The 24,035-nt window shown below is 39.9% G+C and overlaps 1 protein-coding gene across 14 annotated transcripts in view; it reads right to left on the reverse strand.

The window, feature by feature from the left end:
• The window catches only part of FANCC (FA complementation group C), a 325,195-nt gene that overhangs the window by 102,787 nt on the left and 198,373 nt on the right, over positions 1-24,035 (reverse strand). The gene's annotated exons all lie outside the window — the stretch shown is intronic.

Raw genomic sequence — 24,035 nt, forward strand, 5'->3', positions numbered from 1 at the left:
CGGAGAAGTAGGAACATTTCCTCTTCATCCATGTGACCGGAGACTGAACGACGGCTCCAGGAGTGCTGCTGGCTGGGAAGAGAACTGAGGAAACTGCCCCAGCAGAGGTGGAGACGTCGGGGCAGACAGAACGGGGCTGGACGGGGGCGGGGCTGCCTCTAGAAAGCGCCAGCTCTTCCTGCGCAGGTGAGGAGCGAGGCAACTTCCCACCAGTGAGCCAACCTTGCCATAAGTTGCCAACAAATGTGCTCAGGGCAAAGGAAGCAGATCAGAGGCTATGGGACTCTTTTTCTAATGGCAAAAGTTTGTTCTGTGGGGCAGTTAGCCCCTTTCAATTAAGAAGTAATTACATTCTAAAGGATTGGTTACAAAGCAAGATAAACTAAAAATGGAAAGTGTGAAATAAGAATAAAGGCAAAAAATAATAGCTATTTTGCCAGTTACATTCTTTTTCTTCTTCATCCCCAAACTAGAAATCAATTGAAAAACAAAAAATATTAGGTAACTGAGGCAAATGTGGTTAGAAACATCCCAAGTATATACGAGAATGATGAGTTCTGTCGTTACTGAAATTGCCGCAGATTCCACGAATGGCATGAAATCACATATGAAAGATGGCAATCTACAATGTTTGTTAAAAGTCACATATTACAATTCAGATAGGTCCAGATTATGTCAAACTACAAAGAAATATCAGCTAAATAAGTAAAAGGGATCATAACTCTAAAACCTATGACTCCTTATTAAATTTACAAGAGGACAATGGCAGCTTTGCTTGACAACTGATTTATAAAAAGACACATGAGGCCAGGCACAGTGGCTCATGCCACTTTGTAATCCCAGAATTTTGGGAGGCCTGAGTGGGTAGATCACTTGAGCTCAGGAGTTCAAGACCAGCCTGGGCAACATAGCAAGACCCCATCTCTACAAAAAACACAAAAATATAGCTGGGCATGGTGGCACGTGCCTGTGGTTCCAGCTACTTGGGAGGCTGAGGTGGAAGGATCGCTTGAGCCCAGAGTTGGAGGGCACTTCAGCCTTGTGGCTGGGTGACAGAATAAGACCATCTCAAAAAAAAAAAAAAAAAAAAAAAAAAAAACCTGAAAATGTGCAGGAGACAGTTCATTAAAACCTCATAACTGTAGGCTAGTTTCACTCTACATTATATATATTAGCAGGTTCTAAGTTTTCTGGTCTCAGTTTTCCAAAACAAAACAGAAAGTTTTGATTGTCACTGTTTTACATTTTTTTGCAAATCTCTTTAATGTTTGTCTCAATAGAAGACAGCTGTGTTCTCCTATCTGTTGCAGCATTCAATCTGTTGTGATATGCTGCTTTAGTTCAATTTCTAAAGAAAATCCAGCATAATACAATTACATAGCTGGAAAAGGGAGGACCTCGTAGGCCTCCTGAAATAGTCTTGAAGACCCCAGAGTCCTTGGACCACATTTTCAGAGCTGCTAATCCATAACACAAAAACACAAACAATGTATACTTACACTGAGGATGGAGTGGAGGGGATATAGAACTGTAAATATCACCAGGAGCACAGAGGCACCATGTTCAATAATAAGACATGGTTAGTATATACTAATGTGTTCTTTATAGACAAAAGGCCAGGAAAGTAAAATAATTTCAAGAATAGTAGTTTAAACTTATGTAAAATATTTCACTGAAGGAACCACAAAAAGTAACACGTAGAACATTTTGTCTTCTAGTCGTCCATTACTCATGTCTCTTATATGGCTACATATCTGTTTTATGAATGGAATTCAAGAAGCTTCATCTATATAGACCCATGGATATCCATCATGAGGACATTAATTAGACAGACTAATCAGGCATTGGTAACTGGGGAGATGTTCTGAGAGCATGCCTGCAAACAGAAACCTGCTGAACTTCCACTGGGTCTCAGGCAGCCCACTTGGTGGGAACCACAACATGAGTCTGAAATGAGGGATTAAGAACTTCCAAAACACATTATTTGTGTGTAGGAGGGTTGGCCTTGGTGTCTTAATGCAAATCTGACACCCATCAGGAAGCTCAGGAAAGGGGAGACTAAACACTTAGTCATAAGTATATGTTAACCAGTAATATGAAAATTAAATCTGTCAAAATCCTCGCTTTTGATATGGTCACCAAACTCCAAATGGTGACTTCGAAAATCAAACCCAACCTGCCTTACCCTACTCCATTTAAAAGTAAATGTAATTCTTCAATTTATATAGAAGAAAGACAAATCCAAAAGCAAGTTAAATTCAGCATCCTTAACTTGTACCAGTTGCACCCAGACTCTGGAGTTCCAATCTCCTCTGCCAGAGGGTCCCACATCAAACACCCAATGGTTCCCCATAAACAGAATGGAACATACCACAGAACAAAGGGTGCCCAAAATAGCTTCAAAATACCAAAGGGGATTAGCCAGCAATTTTTGTCTTAAATTAAGCTGTTATGATCTGAAGCTTGGCAAGAAGCATCAGGATAGAGAATCAGATTAGCTTTATCATAAATGAAAATGACTAAAGCATTTTTAAAATGCTTTCATGAACAACAGAACTCCAAAAATTATGTATAGCACTGCATTCTATACAGGTATGATTGTAAAAGGAAGTTATTCCTTCTAAAATGTATAATCACACCACTTTCTCTTTAAGCTGGCTTTGACAATGTCATTATAAATTATAATTGCTGGCAATTCATTTTTAATCAGCTTAGGTAAAAAAAAAAAAGGTCCAGTATACTATGACTTTATTAAGGACTATATCTTATGATATATACATTTAAACTATTTTTACATAGTTCTTTTATATTACTCAATTATGTGTGCTTATATAAAATAGCAGCTAAGATGTCATATTTTATATTTAAAAAAACTTGACAACTGTCTTTAATTAAATATATATGAAGACTAGGAACAGTCTGTCTATAACTTAAAGCAACAAGACAGCACCCCCTAAGGAAACCCCTAGGGAAGGAAAGAAGAGAAAGGTGCACATCTGTAATATTAACTGTTCTTTATTAAAATATCTGTTTCTCCAAGTCTTTCCTTTAAGAAAAAAAAAAAAAAAATCCTTTCGGAGAAAATGGTAAAGCTTCGGAATGATACATTTCCATTTGTACACATTTATTACTGAAAATAACTCCTCCCCAGAGAAACTAACGGAGAGCTTTAATAAACTCTGTAATTCTCATTAACGAACAAAAACTAGTGACTTGCTTCTTTTATCAATATGCATTAACATTAAAGACTAAGATCATAAAAGCTTCAAAAAAGGGAAAGTAGAAGAACAAAACAGGCTAGCAAGAACAACATTTTTAAATGAGGAAGAAAAAACTTTGCAAATGACTCAAATCTTCATTTAATCAAACAAACATCAAAGGAAACAAGGGGTAAAAGTTAAATTTTTAAAAAATAAGGAAATAAATTGATAAAATTCAATTTACCAGGACTTATAATGAAAAGTTGCTAATTTCTCCAAAGAGAAAAATATTCTACTGGTCATTTTCAGCTTTTGTGCTGAAACAGACTTTGGGAGTATTAAGAAATGTTTTATTTTGTTGCCCCAAATAAAAGCTGGAAAAAGAAAGCAAAAGCATACGCAAAAAGGTTTTGCCTGAAAAAGAAAACATTCTAAACAACAAAAATTTAGAGGAGAAGGCGGGAGAAGGAGGAGGGAGAAAGGGAAACCTAAAAGAAATGCTATACTTTTTCAAAGTAAAAATCCTGAAAAGCCTGTGGAGTGCTGTTTACTTGTGCTCTTGCAAGGGGACTGGCCTGCCTGAAACGTCTGCGGACCATGACCACCCACACTATGGGAAGCATGATGATTAAAGAGTGTGCTGGATCCCGGTATCTGCCAGCGCGGTCTGCGCCATGTTGTAATTATTAAATTTGCAGTCTTTTTATAATCTGTTGCATGTGTTGTGGCAAGTCCCCTACATCGTCTAACAAGGAAACCACTGAGCATAAATAGCAAGTTATTTTTAATGTGCACAAATAGCTAAAAAACTGGACACTTTTAACATTATGCTTTCAACTTTCACAAAAATGGTTTAACTTACTGTACCATCTAACGCTGCAATGAAAACAGATATGCCACTCCAAATTCCCTTTCAAGCTCTTCAAGAAGATAGACAGCCCAAGTTAAACCTCTTACTAAACAGCTAAGATGCAGGTTAAACATGCACCAAGGGAACAATAACATTCACCCTGACATCTGTCCAGTGATTAAACACACAGGAGACACCAAGAAACACAGTAGCTGTAAAATTCTGCAGGTTTGTTTACCCCCAAACTTTGTTTTGTAACAAAAATTTGCTTTCCATTCTGTCTAATTTTGTTCATGATGACAGTAATGGGGCTGCAAAGACATGATTTTCCAGGAGCATTATCCCAGGTATGGTGTTTAAGGGTCAGTCAGTGCGCCCAGGACAGGAACTCAGAAAAGGAGGTGAACTAATGAATGGGAGTACAACCAAACCCTGCTCCACCCCCAGCCCCCAGCTCCGCACTGCATGTCTTCTCTGTAGGAGCCAAGATAATATCAAGTTTGTTTTTTTTAAAGGGCAAGTCAGCTCAGCCAGAAATTAGCAGGCCAGCCTGGCTCAAAGGTGAGCAAGGAAGACCCCCAAACCTCCACCTAAACTGGTCTGTATCAGGGTGCCTGCCTTGGGAGGGGCAAGTGAGTGAACTCACATGAAGAGCTGGCCATGGCTTCTATCACTAAAAAGGAAATAAACCATAAAGAAGAAAAAGAAAAGAAAAGAGCTATAAGAATTTTTTAAAAGATCCTTTCTAGAAGCATAAAGTCAAAACAACCAAAAAATCACCAATTCCATCTCTGCAGTGCTCCTGCCAAGAAGAACCCTTTCATCTGGAGGACAGATGGCAGTCTCCTATCCCTCTGCCCAGTGATCAAAGTCCTTTAAGATTATTTGCATAGGTTAAGCAAGGAATGAAAACTCCTCCTTCCCAAACATACCCACCAAAAGCCATAAAATCCTAAAACCACAAGCCCGAGACTCAGAAAACCAGCTGTGAACTGTGCTGGCCTCCAGGAGATGCAACACTGCCCATCTCCCTCCCGACTGATGCTCCCTAGAACTCCGGGTGGCTCCACTGCTCAGACCAGGCAGGTCAGGCGGACAGGCGCCCCGTCACTGACAGTGTTACAACCCCCCCATCAGCCGCCCCCACCAATTTCATTACATACTGTGCCTGCGGCAAAATGTAACAAAGGTAAGAAACAACACGAAGCTGCGGGAGCCATAAAGCCGTTTGTTTAGAGGCTTAATATAACTTAACAAATTTTACTTCATCCTGAGGAAGAGGAACGAAGTGTGAGTGTGTGTGTATGTGTGTGTCTGTCTGTCTTTTCGGTGTTTATTTAAAAATTTTAATAATACAGATTAGACTACATTTATGAGTGTGACACAAACGGCTCTGACTGTAATATTTCAACCTAGATGTTAAAAATCCATCTTCTAATAAACTTTGCAGGGAAGAGGTAAGGGACAGGAAAGTATTGAACTCTGAAACTGCCTTCTGCTAATCCATAAGACTTCTTTTTTGAGATGGAGTTTTGCTCTACTTGCCCAGGCTGGAGTGCAATGGTGCCATCTCGGTTCACCACAACCTCTGCCTCCCGAGTTCAAGTGATTCTCCTGCCTCAGCCTCCTGAGTAGCTGGGATCACAGGCATGCGCCACCACGCCTGGCTAATTTTCTATTTTTAGTAGAGACGGGGTTTTTCCACTTTGGTCAGGCTGGTCTCAAACTCCTGACCTCAGGTGATCCGCCCGCCTCAGTCTCCCAAAGTGCTGGGATTACAGGCATGAGCCACTGCATCCAGCCTCCATAAACTTTTTAACAGAAAAGTCACCCATATTATCTCCTACTATGTCATTGCAAAGGATACTATCAAGAGAATTTAAAGAAAAGCCACAGAGTAGGAGAAAATATTTTCAAAAGACATATCCATATAAAGAACTGTTAAAACTTAACTAGAAGAAAACTACTTGATTAAAAACGGACCAAAGACCTTAATGAACACCTCGCCAAAGAAGACATACAAATGCAAAATAGCATACAAAAAGATGCTCCACATTATACGGCATCAGGGAAATGAAAATTAGAATAGCAATAAGATACCACTATATACCTACCAAAATGGCCCAAATCCAGAACCCTGCAAACACCAAATGCCAACAAGGATGTAGAACAACAGGAGCTCTCATCCACTGCTGGAGGGGATGCAAAATGGTGCAGCCACTTTGGAAGGCATTTTGGCCGTTTCTTATAAAACTAAGCATACCCTTACCATATTCTCCAGCTACCATACTCCTTGATATTTATCCAAAAGAGCTGAAAACTTGTGTCCCCACAAACACCTGCACACAGATGTTTTTAGCATCTGTGTTTTAGTAAACATAGATGCTTTACTCACAATTCCAAAACTTGAAAACAACCAAGATGACCTTTTGGTAGGTGAATGGATAATGTAATATATCCAGACAATGGAATGTTATTTCGCACTTTAAAAATGAGCTACTAAATGATATTACTAAATGAAAGAAGCCAATCTGAAACAGCTAGATAATCTATGATTCCAACTACAGGACATTCTGGGGAAGGAAAAAGTGTGGATACAGTAAGAAGATGACTGGCTGCTAGGGATTAGGGAGAAGAGCGGAACGAACAGGGAGAGCACGAATCATTTCTAGGCAGTGAAACCACGCCGCGTGACGCCGTAATGGTGGACACGTGTCATTGCACATCTGCCCAAAACCACAGAATGTACACACTACCCAGAGTGAGCCCTAGTGTCAACGACAGACTCTGGATGATGAGGACGTGTCAGGACAGGTTCATCAGTTGTGACCAATGCATCCCTCTGGAGGGGAATGTTGATAACAGGGGAGGCATGTGCAGGAATGGCGAAATATGGGAAATACCTGTACCTTCCACTGAATTTTGCTGCGAACCTAAAACTGCTTTAAAAAATAAAGTTTATTCTTTTTAAAAGCCCATCTATGAATTAAAACAAAATAAAATATGTCTATCTGTTGGGAGCAGTTCCCATTTCAGTAAACGGCAACTTGATGTAAAATCCTGGGAGTCTCCTTGATGTTCTTTCTCATCTGGCCCCCTTTATAAAATACACCATCAATATCTATTGATTGTATTTCCAGACAAAATCTCCAATTCATCTGCTTCCCTCTATCCCAAGGTAATCACTCTGGTTCAAGCCCTCATAACCCCTTGCCTGGCCTACTGTAATGACCTACTTCCACTCTGGCCTGCTGTAATGACCTACTTCCACTCTGGCCTGCTGTAATGACCTACTTCCACTCTGGCCTGCTCCAGCGGGCAGTCTGCTAAAGATTATAACCTGGAATGTCTGCATCCAGATATATACCCAGAGAGACTCTTGCACATGTATACCAGGAAATCTGCACAGAAATATTCAGAGCTCTACCGTTTCTGACAGCAGAACCTGGAGATTAACACACTCCACCCTGGCAGAAATGAATGCACACGACGACCACACGCACCAACAATGAATGCACACGACCACACGCACCAACAATGAATGCACACGACGACCACACGCACCAACAATGAATGCACATGACCACACGCACCAACAATGAATGCACACGACGACCACACGCACCAACAACGAATGCACACGACGACCACACGCACCAACAACGAATGCACACGACGACCACACGCACCAACAACGAATGCACACGACGACCACACGCACCAACAACGAATGCACACGACCACACACACCAACAATGAATGCACACGATGACCACACGCACCAACAATGAATGCACACGACCACACGCACCAACATGCACGACCACACGCACCAACAACGAATGCACACGACGACCACACGCACCAACAACGAATGCACACGACCACACGCACCAACAACGAATGCACACGACGACCACACGCACCAACAACGAATGCACACGACGACCACACGCACCAACAGTGAATGCACACGACGACCACACGCACCAACAACGAATGCACACGACCACACGCACAACAAATGCACACGACGACCACACGCACCAACAACGAATGCACACGACGACCACACGCACCAACAGTGAATGCACACGACGACCACACGCACCAACAGTGAATGCACACGACGACCACACGCACCAACAATGAATGCACACGACTACATGCACCAACATGAACAAATCTCAAAAACTACACCAGCGAGCAAACAAGCAGGTGGCAGAAGAACACGTCATTATATCTCCATAAAACTTTAGCAACAGGAAAAATTAATATATATTATTTATGACTAAATCAATACATAGCAAAACTATTTTTAAGAAGGCAAGGCAACAATAAAGAGAAAATTCAAGACAAGAAGAGAGAATAGGATATGTGAGCAGGGACAGTTATGTGAATGATATTGAACATACAAGTAACATTCTATTCCTAACACTGGATGATAGATATGTGTTGTTATTCTTTAAATTATAAAATGATATACTTGGTTAAAAAAGCAAGAGAAGTCTCAATTAAAATGGTAAAAAAAAAAATTTCACACTTAATAAACCTTAATCAGAAACTCAGTTCCCTAACAATGACAATCACAACAATGACAATAATTAACATTTATTGAGGACATAACATCATCAGGCATTGTTCTGAAAGCTTTACACACACACACACACACAATATATATATAAATAATCACTTAATCCTCCCAAAAATCCTACAAGGTGGTAAAGTTATTTTGTCACTACAGATGGAAAACTGTAATTTTGAAAAGTTATATGACTTGCACAAGCTAATAAGCTAACAAGTGACTCACTAGGATTTGAACCCAGGCAATTAGTTATGTTGTAGAGTACTTGGCATAGCCATTCCAAAATTCAGTCTCAATTTGGTATAACTCCTTTTCAATCTGATTTAGATGCCCAACAATTTTTTTCAACTTAACAATCTTAACAAATGACAATTATGACAGAACGGAGACTCTGAACACACGTCATATATATACCATAAACTCTATCTATATATACTGACAGCTTACAACAGATCTTTGTAACCTGAAAATGTTAATTTTACCAAGGTCAAGTAGCATATTAATATATATACTAACCTCTAAAACTACTTAAAAATTTCCTGAAGCCTTACCAGTTGTTTCAAAGGATTTTAAAGCACTCCAGTTATCTTCAGGACTTCTAACCCTAGCAAGCTATTATATGTATCCTCCTGCTACAGGAAACTAGAAAACTGAACAAAATATTTTCAGACACTTGACAACAGGCAGCACGAGACTGTGATCCTGAAAGCAGAAAAACCAATGAGGGAAGCGCTATGACTGGCCTGGCTTTCTGCCTGGGTGCACTTTCTGAACCAGGGTTGGAGAGCCATCGTGAGCAGAGCACGTGAGCAGAGCGCAGAAGTTTCGCTGAGTTAAGGAGGCCGACACTGGAGTTTGATAAGGCAAAGGCAGCTAGAATTTGAGAGCCAAGAAGGAAACCAGATAGAGAAAAGGCTCCAGAAATCAACATGGGGGCTCTGAGTTTTTGGCTGATTAATAATCCGTGCATATGTAGGGTGAAACTCCACAAGGGCAGATAAAATTAGCCCTGGAGAAAGGCTACTATAGACCTGCCCCAACAACGTTTACAAACAAGCCTGGAAAGGATAGACCTAATCGACAAAACATAAATGTCTGCTGGGATAAAACAACACTCTCTCTAAAAGAAGACAACATCATGAAAACCTTCCTCAGTGCAATGTTCACAACATCTGGCATCTAATAAAAAGTTACTGGGCATGCTCCGAAGCAGGAACCTATGACCCATAACCACAACGGAAAGCAGCATAAGGAAGCAGGCTGGAAATGGCAGAGATGAGGGAAGCAGCAAAGACCTTAAACAATTACATGTATTACAGGTATTTAAAGAAAAACATAATCAGGAGAGAAATGAATGGGGAAAAAAAAACAAAAAACAGAACCAGTCACAACTTCTACAGATACAGAATACAATATATGAAATAAAAAACACATAAAGCAAAATTAAGCAGATTAAATACTTCAGGAGAGAGACTTAAAGAAAGATTTAAAATTGTTATTTCTTTAAACCTTTTTTTAAAAGAAAAATCTTTAGAAATTTAAAGACGTAGCAATAAAACTATCCAAAAGGAAGCAGAGAGAAAAAAGATGGGGAAAATTATGACAAGAACCTCAGTGATCTTTGGGAAAACCTCAAGTAGGTTGACACTGATAGAATTCAAGTCCTAGGAAAGGGGGTACAGGACAGAAGAAGCACTTAAAGGAATGATAACTAAATTTTTTTCCAATTTGATGAAAACTATAAATGCACAAATACAGGAATCTCGAAAGACTCCAACTAGGATGAACAGAAAGAAAACCACACCATGGTACATCATAATCAATCTTCTGAACATCTATGATAAAGAAAAAATTCCGAAAAGCAGCCTAACAGCAGCCTAAGTAGAAAAAGACACAGATGAGCAAAGACAAAAATGACAACAGCCTTCTCAGAAACTATGCAACACAGAGGTAATGGGATTACCTCTTTAAAGTACCAAATAGCAAAGAAAAAAACTGTCAAATTAGAAATCTATCATGCAAAACTGAAGGTGAAATGAGGCCTCTTTCAGGCAAACCAACGCTGAGGACATTTGTTGGCCGCAGACATGCACCCCAAGCAATGGTAAGGGAAGCTCAAGAGGAGGGAAAGCGCCATCACATGGAAACATGTACCTGCAGGAAGAAAGGGAGAGAGCTGAAAAGAGAGAATCTGTGGGTAAACAAAAGACTTTTTCCTTACTTGTCAATTTTGTTAAAACAGTAATTTTGTTTAAAACTAAATTAATAATATACCGTGGGTTTATAAAATGTTTAGAAGTAAATGCAGCACTAGGATCAACAGAAGGGAGAGGAGATGTGGCTGTAGACTGTGCTGAGGTTCTAATAGCATACACATATGTTACGTGCTCTATTTTCAAGTAATATTTGTAGTCATGTATTAGGCAAAATATGAACATTATAAATCCTAGAGCTGTGCTTCCCAACACAGTAGCCACTGACCACACGGGCAAATGAAAGCTTGAAATGTGGTTTGTCTGAACTGAGATGTGCCACAACTTACACACTGACTTCCAAAGATTTAGTACGAGACGGAGAACAAAGTCTCTCATTCTGTTTATTTTGACCACATGTTGCAATGACACTTTCATTACACTGGGTTAAATAAAATATTTTTATAATTCATTTCATTTCTTTCTTTTGAAGTTGTAGTGTTGCTAATGGGAAATATGGGGCTCACAATTGTGGCTCACATTATTTTTCTATAGGACGTTACTGCCCTAGAGCAGCCAGCAAGAGACAAAAAGCCATACCTAATAAGCAAAAAGTAGAGACAAAAGGAAGTAGTAAAAACCATCAGTCAAGAGTTAGAATAACCAAAACACTCCCAAGAAGAACTAAGCTAGAAGGCTCACACTTCCTGATTTCAAACTCACTAAAAAGCTACAGTAATAAAAACAGTGTGGTCCAGGCATAAAGACAAACACCCAGATAAGCAGAACAGACCAGAGTCCGATAACAAACCCTGCGCATCTGGTAGAATGACTTTTAACAAGGGTGCCAAGGTCATTCAATGGGAGAAGACAGCCTTTTCAACAAATGATGGTGGGAAATTCTGAACATCCATATGGAAAAGAATGCAACTGTGTACCCTCACCTAGCCCCATAGACAAATATTAACCCAAAATGCATCCATGGCTTACACTGAAGACCTAAAACTATAACATTCTTAGAAGAAAACATCGGGCAAAAGCTTTATAACAATAGATTTGGCAATGATTTCTCGGTATGACACCAAAGGCATGGGCAAGAAAACAAAACAATAGGCAAATCAAACAGTCCAAATTGAAAACTTTCAAAAGACACTAGGGATACAGTAAACAGGCAATCCGCAGAATGGGAGAAAATATCTGCAAATCATATACCAGGATAAGGGATTAATACCCAGAATGCATAAAGAACTAAAACTCAACAATAAAAACCAAACAACACAACTGAACAATAGATGGACTGAATAGACATTTCTCCAAAAATGACATACAAATAGCTAACAAGCACATAAAAAGATGTTCGACACCATGAATCATTAGAAAAATGCAACTCAAAACTATTACAATGTGATGCTACATTACATTCATTAGGATAGCTACTACGGAAAAAACCAGAAAATAGGCCAGGTGTTGTGGCTCACACTAGTAACCCCAGCAGTGTGGGAGGCCGAGGCGGGAGGACTGTTCAAAGCCGAGAGTTGAGAACAGCCTGGGGAACAAAGCAAGGCTCTATTTCTACAGGAAAAAAAACTGGAAAATTAGCTGGGCATGGTGGTGCCTGTAGTCCCAGCTACTCCAGAGGCTGGGGTGGGAAGACCGGCTGAGCCCAGGAGGTTGAGACTACAGTGAGCCAGGATCACACTGCTGCACTCTAGCCGGGGCAACACAGCAAGACCTGTCTCTAAAAACAATAATCATATTTCAAAACTAAAAATACAATTACTAGATGATCCAGCAATTCCACTTCTGGGTTTATACTTCAAAGAACTGAAAGCAGGATCTTGAAGAGATATTTGTACACCCATGTTCCCAGCAGCATTATCCACAAACAGCTAAACTGTAGAAGCAGCCCAAGTGTCCACTGACCGATGAATGGATAAGCAAAATATGGTCTAGTCACACAAGGGAATTTTACTCAGTCTTAAAAAGGAAGGAAATGCTGACTTATGCTGGAACATGGGTGAACCCTGATGCATTATGCTTAGTGGAGGAAGTCAGACACAGAAAAACAAATGCTGTATGACTCCGCTTACATGAGGTACTTAGAGTAGTCAAAAATTACACAGCGAGAACGCAGAATGGTGGTGCCGGGGCAGAGGAAAGGGAGCATTACTGCCGAATGGGTACTGTTTCACAGTATGAAAAGAGTTCTGAAGACGGATGGTAGTAACAGCTGCACCACAATATGAATGTACTCAATACCACTGAGCTGTATGTTCAGAAATGGTTAAGATAATAAATTTTATGTGCATTTTACCACACAAAAAAATATGTAATAAAAAGAGTTTAAAAGAAACATTAAAAATAGGTCAAACTGAAGTAATAAATTTGGTTATAAAACGAGTACCAAACTAGCAGTAATTTTGAAAAATTAAATGGTGTAAACTTACCAGTTCAAAGACAAAGCTCTCTCTTACAGGTCGGACACAGATCACTGCTTCTGCATAATAACTAAACAAAATGGGTAAACCACTTTGCACCTGAGGATGCGAAGAAATGTAGAAGAATTAAATTCCATAAAAACAAGAGCCTCTCTTAGGGGAGCAGAGAGCAGCTTATATGGTCTCTGAAGAGGTAAGGAGAAACAAGAAAGTGAGGGAAGAAGGGGGTGGGGGAGGAGGAGAGGGAGATGGAGAGAGGGGGATGTTGAGAGAGAGTGAGGAGGACAGGAGAGAGGAGGAAAGAACAAAGAACAGATGATAAAAATAGAAAACAGCAAGGTGCTAGATGTGGCAGTTTTGAAGTCTGGTGTTAAAGATCTTTCCTACTCCTCCCCCTGAGAGGTAGGGTTTCAGATCCCTTCCCTTGAATCTGGGTGGGGTGGTATGACTGCTCCCGCTGAGAGAGTGCAGTAACTCTGATTTCTGAGGGTAGGTTACAAAAGGCTATGTAGCTTCTGCCTGGTTCTCTTGGGGACACTCTCAAGAAACCCAGCCATGATGCTGTGAGGAAGCCAAGAAGCCGTGGGTTCCAGATGACAGCCTCATTTGAGGAACCAGCTGACAGTATCAACTAACATCAGGAAAACTAGGGAGTAAGCACTGAGATGACTCCAGCCCCAGATGCTGAATCCTGCCAGCATGCAAGTCTTCCCAGTGGAGGCCCATCACATTGTGTAGTGGAGCTCCTGACCCAGAATCCAAAAAGGCATTAAAAGGATTATTATTTTATTCACTAATTTTGGAATGGCTTGTTACTTAACAATAGCAATTAGTATTAATGATTTAAACCAGCCATGTCAATAATTACATTACATAGCAATGTTTTACACACTAGATGAAACGGCTGCAGTTGTCACAGTAGATAAAACCAAAAACTATATGCTACCTATGAGAAACCCACTTTCAATATAAAGACACAAATAGGTTAAAAGGATGTACCCTGCAAACAGTAATCAAAAGAAAACTGTTATTGTTGTTACTGCTGTTTTAATGTCAGACAAAGCAGACTTAAGAACAAAAAGTATTACCAGGAAAAAAGAGATTTCACAATGATAAAAGGGCCAATTCATCAAGAAGATGTAACAATTCTAAATGTGTTTATACCCAGTAACAGAGCTTAGAAACAAATAAAACAAAAAATGACACAATTGCAAATAGCAATTAATAACTCGTAATTGGAGGCTTCAACATCATCTCTTAGGAGACTGATAAAAACAGACAGAAAATCAGAAGACTACAGAGACCTGAACAACACTATTACTGGGAGACAGTTCTCCACGGTCTGCTGCATTTCTGCTTTTGCTCCAGACCATCTTTTCAATGATATTTGTACAGCCAACCCCTTTGGAAAAGAGACAGGCTCTCATTCAGAAGAAACAGACAGGTTGGTTAACTGTCCAATAATAAAAATAATGCCTTCCTCCAAGTAAAAGGAAGTTTGCCTGCAGCCTCAAATCATAAAAGATTTGAGCAATACAAGCTGTAGGTTCCTCAGATGTGACACAAATCCACGTGTGCACAGTATTTACCTACGACTCTCTGCATCTCTCCCATAGGTCTTCCAGGGAGCAGATACAAACACCAAACTCTTGTGGCTTGCTGTGCTGTGATTGTAAAACCCTTTGTCTCTGACCCAGAAGTCCTGCGTCTTCAGCCAGCATGCATGAAACACTGGCGGTCTAACTTGTCACCCTCCAAAAAGGAAGGAAAAAAAATCTCAGATCCTCCACAGTCTTCAATAATTATCAACCATCTTAACCCAACTGACATTTAGAAAATATTCCACCCAACATTACTTTGAAGTTTACATGGAACAATTACTGAAACAGACCAAATTCAGAACCATAAAACAATTCTCAGTGAATCTGAGAAGACTGAAATAATACAAATATATAATCAGACACAACAAAATTAAATTATACATCAGTAACAGAAAGATATCTGGAAAAGCCTCAAATATTTGTTAATTTAAAAACACATTTCTAGGCCGGGCGCGGTGGTTCACGCCTGTAATCCCAGCACTTTAGGAGGCCAAGGTGGCCGGATCACGAGGTCAGGAGATCGAGACCATCCTGGCTAACACGGTGAAACCCCGTCTCTACTAAAAACACAAAAAACTAGCCGGGCGTGGTGGCGGCACCTGTGGTCCCAGCTACTCGGGAGGCTGAGGCAGGAGAATGGCGTGAACCCGGGAGGCGGAGCTTGCAGTGAGCTGAGATCACACCACTGCCCTCCAGCCTGGGCGACAGAGTGAGACTCCGTCTCAAAAAAAAAAAACGAAACAAAAAAAACCACGCTTCTAAATAACCAATGGTCAAAAAAGAAATCACAAGGAAAATTAGTAAAATTTGTTTTACTAAATTTAAATAAAAACACAACGTATCAAAACTCAAGGGATGCACAAAGCAGCCACTGAGGGAAATGTATAGCTTTAAAGTCTCACGTTATAAAGAAAGAAAAGTCTCTGAGCAAGTATTTGTCACCAGCTTAAGAACTAGGGGAAGAAAGATCAAATTAAATACAGAGTAAGTAGAAGAAAGAAAATCATAAAGAGCAAAAATTAAAGAAATCACAAACAACAGATAAAATCAATAAACCCAAAATCTGGCTATTTAAACAAATTTAATTTGTTAAATTGTTGCTCAGTTCATGGGGGAGAAAAAAGGGAGAAGACATAAATTCCAATGTCAGAAATAAAAGAGAAGACATCATTACATATCCTACAGATACTGAAAGATTAAAGGATGTTATATCAATAAACTTGACAACAAAGATGGAATAGATAATTCTTTACATGACAAAAATTATTAAAATTGACTCAAGAAGAAACAGAGAACCTGAATAGAAACTACCTATTTTTAAAAAATGAACCTACAATTTATAAACTTACCCCAAAGAAAATCTGAGGACCAGAAGGTTTCACTAGTGACTTTAATTAAACATTGAAGGAAGAAAAATAAGGGCAGGCCGAGTGTGGTGGCCCATGCCTATTATCCTAGCACTTTGGGAGGCCAACGTGGGAGGATAGTTTGAGACTAGGAGTCCAAGACCAGCCTGGGCAACACAGGAAAACCTGGTTGCCACAAAAATTTCAAAATTAGTCAGCTGCAGTGGTACATGTCTACAGTCCTAGCTACACAGGAGGCTGAGGCAGGAGGACTGCCTGAGTCCAGGAGGTCAAGGCTGCAGTGAGCTATGACTGCACTCCAGCCTGGGCAATAGAGGGAGACCCTGTCTCAAAAAATAATAGTAAGAGTGGATTACCCTGAGGTCGAAACAAAGACACTGTAAGAAAACAATAGATCAATATGTCTCATGAACATAGACATAAAAATCCTTAACATTTTAGCATACAGCAGCAATATATTAAAAAGGTAACACTGCATGACTAAATGGGGACCATCCTGGTAATGAAAAGTAGGTTTAACATTAAAATCAGTGACTGCATTCTCCATACTAGAATTAATAGTATAAAGAAGAAAAAATATATGATCATCTCAACAGATGCAGAAAAAGCATTTAAAAATATGCAGCATTTGATAGGGTGATATCAGTCAGATGGCAGACTAGGATGACCTCTCCGTTCACCCATGGAAATATCAAGTAAACAACTACACACTGATTAAAATGGTCTGTGGAAGCTCTGGAAACCAGTCAAGTATGTGCAACAACCAAGCAAACACTCAATCAAGAAAAAGCCACACTGAAAATGATAGGAAATGTCACGCCGTGCTCGCGTGCACTTGCCCCAGCCTTTCCCTGGCATACCATGGGAGAGAGAGTGACCACCCGATTCCTGGTTTTCTCCCTCGTTACAGAGAAAAGCACGTCTGCAGGCTGCCCAAGGGACGGTTCTGCATTGCCTGACTCCGTTCAGATGGGAATGCTGGGACACTTTGGATCTCAGGCTGAAAGCTGCAGAAGGTAGTGACAAGTGCTGTAGTGCATGAAAACTGCAGACGCCTGTGGCCACCAAGGAAAACAGCAGAACAGCTAAGTCTCTGTGAAGAAGCAGAAGTAAGGCTCTTAGAGAAATTAATACATGTAACAGCAGCCATGTATATGGGGGAATTGGAAAAAATCAAAAACCCAGACAGACAAATCCGAGGAAGACGTATACCCCAAAAAGCATAAGACCTTAGGCCTTTACACTGGACTAACCACTGAAGGTCTTTCCCCACATGGAGCCAGTCTGCAAAAATTGAGGGAAGTGGCTGTTTTTTTTTTCTTCAAATGATCAGTTGTCAACAAAATATCACAAGGCACACAAAGACACAGGGAAACACGGCCCCTTCAAAGGAAAAATATAAATTTCTAGAAACAACCCTAAAGAAATACAGGTTTGACCTGACAAAAACAAGAAATGGGGAAAGGATTCCCTATTTAATAAATGGTGCTGGGAAAATTGGCTAGCCATATGTAGAAAGCTGAAACTGCATCCCTTCCTTACACCTTATACAAAAATTAATTCAAGATGGATTAAAGGCTTAAATGTTAGACCTAAAACCATAAAAACCCTAGAAGAAAACCTAGGCAATACCATTCAGGACATAGGCATGGGCAAGGACTTCATGACTAAAACACCAAAAGCAATGGCAACAGAAGCCAAAATAGACAAATGGGATCTAATTAAACTAAAGAACTTCTGCACAGCAAAAGAAACTACCATCAGAGTTAATAGGCAACCTACAGAATGGGAGAAAATTTTTGCAATCTACCCATCTGACAAAGGGCTAATATCCAGGATCTACAAAGAACTTAAACAAATTTACAAGAAAAAATCAAACAATTCCATCAAAAAGTAGATGAAGGATATGAACAGACACTTCTCAAAAGAACACATTTATGCAGCCAACATACACATGAAAAATGTTATTCATCACTGGCCATCAGAGAAATGCAAATCAAAACCACGACGAGATACCATCTCACGCAGTTAGAATGGCGATCATCAAAAAGTCAGGAAACAACAGATGCTGGAGAGGATGTGGAGAAATAGGAAAGCTTTTACACTGTTGGTGGGAGTGTAAACTAGTTCAACTATTGTGGAAGACAGTATGGCGATTCCTCAAGGATCTAGAACTAGAAATACCATTTGACCCAGCCATCCCATTACTGGGTGTACACCCAAAGGATTATAAATCATGCTGCTATAAAGACACATGCACACGTATGTTTATTGCAGCACTATTCACAATAGCAAAGACTTGGAACCAACCCAAATGCCCATCAATAATAGACTGGATTAAGAAAATGTGGCACATATACACCATGGAATACTATGCAGCCATAAAAAAGGATGAGTTCAGGTCCTTTGTAGGGATATGGATGAAGCTGGAAACCATCATTCTGAGCAAACTATCGCAAGGACAGAAAACCAAACACCGCATGTTCTCACTCATAGGTGGGAATTGAACAATGAGATCACTTGGACACAGGGTGGGGAACATCACACACTGGGGCCTGTCATGGGGTAGGGGGAGGGGGGAGGGATAGCATTAGGAGAAATACCTAATGTGAATGACGAGTTAATGGGTGCAGCACACCAACATGGCACACGTATACATATGTAACAAACCTGCATGTTGTGCACGTGTACCCTAGAACTTAAAGTACAGTAACAACAACAACAAAAAACTAAATTAAAAAAAAGGAAATACAGGTTTGAACTTACTAGACAAAGACAAAGACTTTTTAAAAACTGGGCCAGGAGTGGTGGCTCATTCCTGTAATCCCAGCACTTTGGGAGGCTGAGGCGGGCAGATCACGAGGTCAGGAGATTGAGACCATCCTGGCCAACGTAGTGAAACCCCATTTCTACCAAAAAATACAAAAAATTAGCTGGGCGTGGTGGCACGCACCTGTAGTCCCAGCAACTCGGAAGACTGAGGCAGGAGAATCGCTTGAACTCGGGAGGCAGAGGTTGTCGCGAGCTGAGATTGCGTCACTGCACTCCAGCCTGGCGACAGAACGAGACTCTGTCTGAAAAAAAAAAAAGCCACACACAAAAACTGTCTGAAGTTATGCTCAAAGAGCTAAAACAAGAGAACAGAGAACAAATGGAAATCCATGCCCTCTACTCCCACCTCATAAGTATCTAGAAAAGTTAACTTAAAATAGATCACATAACTAAATGTAAAAAGTAACACATAAAACCTTTAGAAGAAAACACAGGAGAAGATCTTCATAAACTTGACATAGGCAAAAAATTTTTAAGATGTAAAAAGCATGAATTATCACAGAAGAAAATGCATGAATTATAACAGAAAAAAATGACAAATCAGGAAAATTTTTAAATTTAAAGTCAAAATTTAAAACGTGCACTTTTGGGTATGCCATTAAGAAAACGAAAAGGCAAGCCACAAACTGAGTGGATATGTCCTCTGAATCCGTATCTTTGACAAAGGAACAGTATCCGGAATATCAAGGGTAGTCTTACACACCTTAATAAGATAAATATTTTTTAATAGGCAAAATATTTTAATAGACGCTTCACAAAAGAAGAGAGAATCACATGAAAAGATGTTCAGTGTCAAATCATCAGGGAAATTCATATGAAAACCACCACGACAGACTGCTGTACACCCACAAGAATGACTAAGATAGAAACAGACTGATAATCCAAGGTGTTGGCGAACATGTGCAGCTACTGGAACTCTCACAGGTTGCTGGTGAGAATGTAAACCATTTGGCATTAAACACATACTATCACACAATCCAGCAATTCCAATCCTAGGCATTTATCCAAGGGAAACGAAAATGTATGACTATATAAAACTTTTACAAAAAATGTTCAAACTAGGCCTGGGAGCACGTCTATAGTCCCAGCTACTCAGGAGGCTGAGGTGAGAGGATCACTTCAGCCCAGATGTTTAAGTCCAGCCTGAGCAGCAGAGCAAGGCCCCATCTCAAAAAAAAAAAGAAATGTTCATAGCAACTTATTCATAGCCAAAAACTAGAAACAATCCAAATTGCTATCAACAAATGAACAGATAAACAAACTGGTATATGGATACAACATACCAATGGAACATCCTGAGCAATAAAAAGTAATCAGTTACATATAAGCTAGAACATGGATAAATCTCAGTAAAATTATGCCGAACGAAGGATACCAGACACAGAGTATATATTGTATTATTATGTTTACATGAAATTATAGAAAAGAAGTTGTTCATCTTTGGTGACCGAAAGCAGATCAGTGGTTAACTGAGACCAGAGACGGGAGAAGGACTGACTATAAAAGGGCAAGAGAGAACTTTCTATGGTGATGAACATGTCTTGTTTCTTGATTGTGGCGGTAGTTATAAGGAGGTACACATGTGTCAAACCTATCAAATTGTACACTTTAAAAGAGTGTGTTTGATATGCATGTAAAATTTTCCTCAATAAAGTTGATTTTTAAATAATATAACACAATAATACATGGCCACGATTCTATGTAATAAAAGCAACAAATTAAAAGATTAAAAGAAAAAAGCCCACTTACAATTCCATAGTCCTAACAAAGTTTTTTCATTTTCTGTGTTTCCTTCCAATTTCAATCTGATGCATATACATTTCATACAGCGGTTATCATTTTGTATAAAAAATTTTCATCTAGCTTATTCACGTTATACACATTTTTCACATTTCATAGGCTATACGAAATGACAACATAATATTTCATCAAGTAGTTATGCTATAATTTGTTATAACTGGTTATCCACTAATGCCTAGATATTTGGATTCTTATTTTTTCTGATTATAAAGAATATTACATTAAACATCTTCACATATAAAGATCATTTCTTAATTTCAACACTGCTTTGGATAAACTATCAGTAACCATGGTTACCTTTTTTTGTACGTAAAAAAACCTTTTAACTTTGGGAACTGTACTAGTTTGCTAGAGCTGCTGTGATCAAGCACCACAAGCTGAGTGGTTTAAACCACAGAAACTTGTCTCACGGTCCTCATGCTGGAATTCTGACAGCAAAGTGTCCTAAGGGCTGACACCTTGTGAGGGCTGTGAGGACAGGCCTCTCCCCACACCTCCCGGGCTTCCTGGCAGTCTCTGGTCTTCCTTGGTTTGCAGAAGCATCAGCTGGGCTCTTCCTTCATCTCCACACAGCGTTCTCCCTGTGTGCATGTCTCCATGTCTAAACTTCCCCTCTTTATAAAGACAAGAGTCACACTGATTAGGGTCCACCTTAATCCGGCATGACTTCATCTTAACTAATCGCTTCTGCAGTTCCCTATTTCCAAGTAAGGCCGCATTCTGAGGTGTTGGGGTCAGTACTTCCACATCTGAATTTGGGGGCACAAAACCAAACTATAAGTAACACAGGCTAATAATTACAAACTCAAAAAGTCGAAAAATATAATGGATAGGTGAGGCTCTTCTCAGTCTTCACCAAGCCAGTCCACAGAACTAATTACTATTGGCTGGGTACAGTGGCTCACGCCTGTAATCCCAGCACTTTGGGAGGCCGAGGCAGGTGGATCACCTGAGGTCGGGAGTTCGGGACCAGCCTGACCAACATGGAGAAACCCCGTCTCTACGGATAATACAAAAATTAGCCGGGTGTGGTGGCACATGCCTGTAATCCCAGCTACTTGAGAGGCTGAGGCATGAGAATCGCTTGAACCCGGGAGGCGGAGGCTGCGATGAGCCAAGATCATGCCATTTCACTCCAGCCTGGGCAACAAGAGCGAAACTCCGTCTCAAGGAAAACAAAGAAACAAACAAACAAAAAAGTAATTACTATTAACACCTTAACTTTTCTCACATTTGAGTAACATCTCAACCTCCCACAAACCAGCATTTGGTGCTGCTGATGTACTACAGATTAAATATAATATGGCAATTTTTATTCACTAAAAATAGTAGAGAAGCAGTCTCTGAACACATGAACATTTAAACTTTGTTCCTACTTGATGGGTCTTTGCAAAGTCCCTGGTGTGTCTCAGAATCATAGAATCACAGATTCTAGAGCTAAAAAGCCTGAGAGTGAGCCTGCCTTTAAGTGCGCTGGTGGCAACACATTTTTCAAGTGGCTTTAGGGTCACATCTAGGCCCAACACGGTCTGCCACTTCCTAGCTAGTAAACTACATTTAAGTTCCCTCACCTATAAACAGGGTGACAAGATCTACCTTCATGGAATTGTGAACAGTTCATAAGATAATGCACGCACAGCACATACCAAGCATTCAGCTAACAGTAACACCATCCTTTTGAAGATTAAAAAAAATTGTGGTTAAAAAAAAAAAAAAACAAAATCTACCATCTTCATCATTCACACTGTTGGGCAGCAGATCTCCCGAAATTCTTCATCTTGCAAAACCTAGACTCTACATTCATTAAACAACTCCCCTATCACCCCCCCCCAGCTTGTTCTACTTTGTTTCCATAAACTTGACTACTATAGGTGCCTCATTTAAGTGGAATCATATAGTATTTGTTTTTTTAATATACAGGAATGAGGGTATGTAATTTGTGAAAGATCTCACTGGCAGAGCCAGGACAAACCTGGATGGTCTGATTCCCAAAGGAGTGACGCATCTGAGGTTATTTTGTAGTTTCAGCTGAACTACGAAAGCCTCCTGACAGCCAGAATTTTTATAAGCACTCTATGTCTACCATAGAGTAAAGTACAATTCAAACCACAAAGCTTTTAAAAGACCTGGAAATCACGATTTATGGGTTTAAACACACTTGGTTCCTCTGCCATGCTGCTAATTTATAGAAACTCCAATGTTGTCAGATCTGATAAGAACAATAGTCAAACTAAGACAAAGTATAACAATCTCTAGGTCAAAAAGAGTAAACCAGTTACAGTTACCAGCTCACAATGACTGGATCATGGGAGGGACCTCAGCCCCCTAAAGAAATGCACATGTGGTGTGGGAAATCACTGAACTTCAAAACAGATCTAGCGATCAGGCAGCCACGTGTAGTGCAGACATCCACACATCCTCACCGGTGGCTATTCATTAAGAAATACCTCCCACTACAGACATCCCTGTTTAAATTTACTTTTCACAGGGATTTATCCCTAAATGTTCCAAGGAGCATTATTCAGGAAATTTAGGTTGAAATATAGTGAGCTTATGTCTTAGAAACATAGATTATATCTGGAAAGTACAGACCTAAAAATTTGCTTCCCTTCAGACTGAGGTTGGGGCACAATAGGGGAAGATGCATCAGGAGGGGGGCTGGAGGATAGAGAAGGTGAGCTGGTCAATGTTTTACTAACTAAGCCAACTCGAGTTAAAGTTATAGTCTAATGGAAAAGCCAACATGATCATAAAACAAAACAAACCGAAAATGTAAAACAGGTCATCCGGAGAACTTCAGTAAATATCGCAAACATCCTGTTTCTAATTGGCAATAGATGTCTTGATCTGGCCCATCTGAGCAGTGGTAAATCACTAAGAAACAATCTGATACAATTAGAATTATAATGAGCAGAACTCCATGTAAATGAAATGAAAAAACAAAATAAAACAAAACTCCCAAACAAAATAAAAACCTACCTAGGAACACAAATGGTATCTCATTTTGCCCCTTTAGGGGAGGCAAATTTTCATACTGGGAAGTTTAAGAAGTTCAGTGCATCCACATTAATGACTCAGGAGACAGCTACCACTCCCCCAAACCAGGCACATATAAAGACATTTTAAAAATTCACAATTAGATTTCATGTGTGCAGTGAAGTGCTGCTCAC

This window comes from Chlorocebus sabaeus, chromosome 12, assembly GCF_047675955.1.
Source record: "Chlorocebus sabaeus isolate Y175 chromosome 12, mChlSab1.0.hap1, whole genome shotgun sequence".
Lineage (NCBI taxonomy): Eukaryota > Metazoa > Chordata > Mammalia > Primates > Cercopithecidae > Chlorocebus > Chlorocebus sabaeus.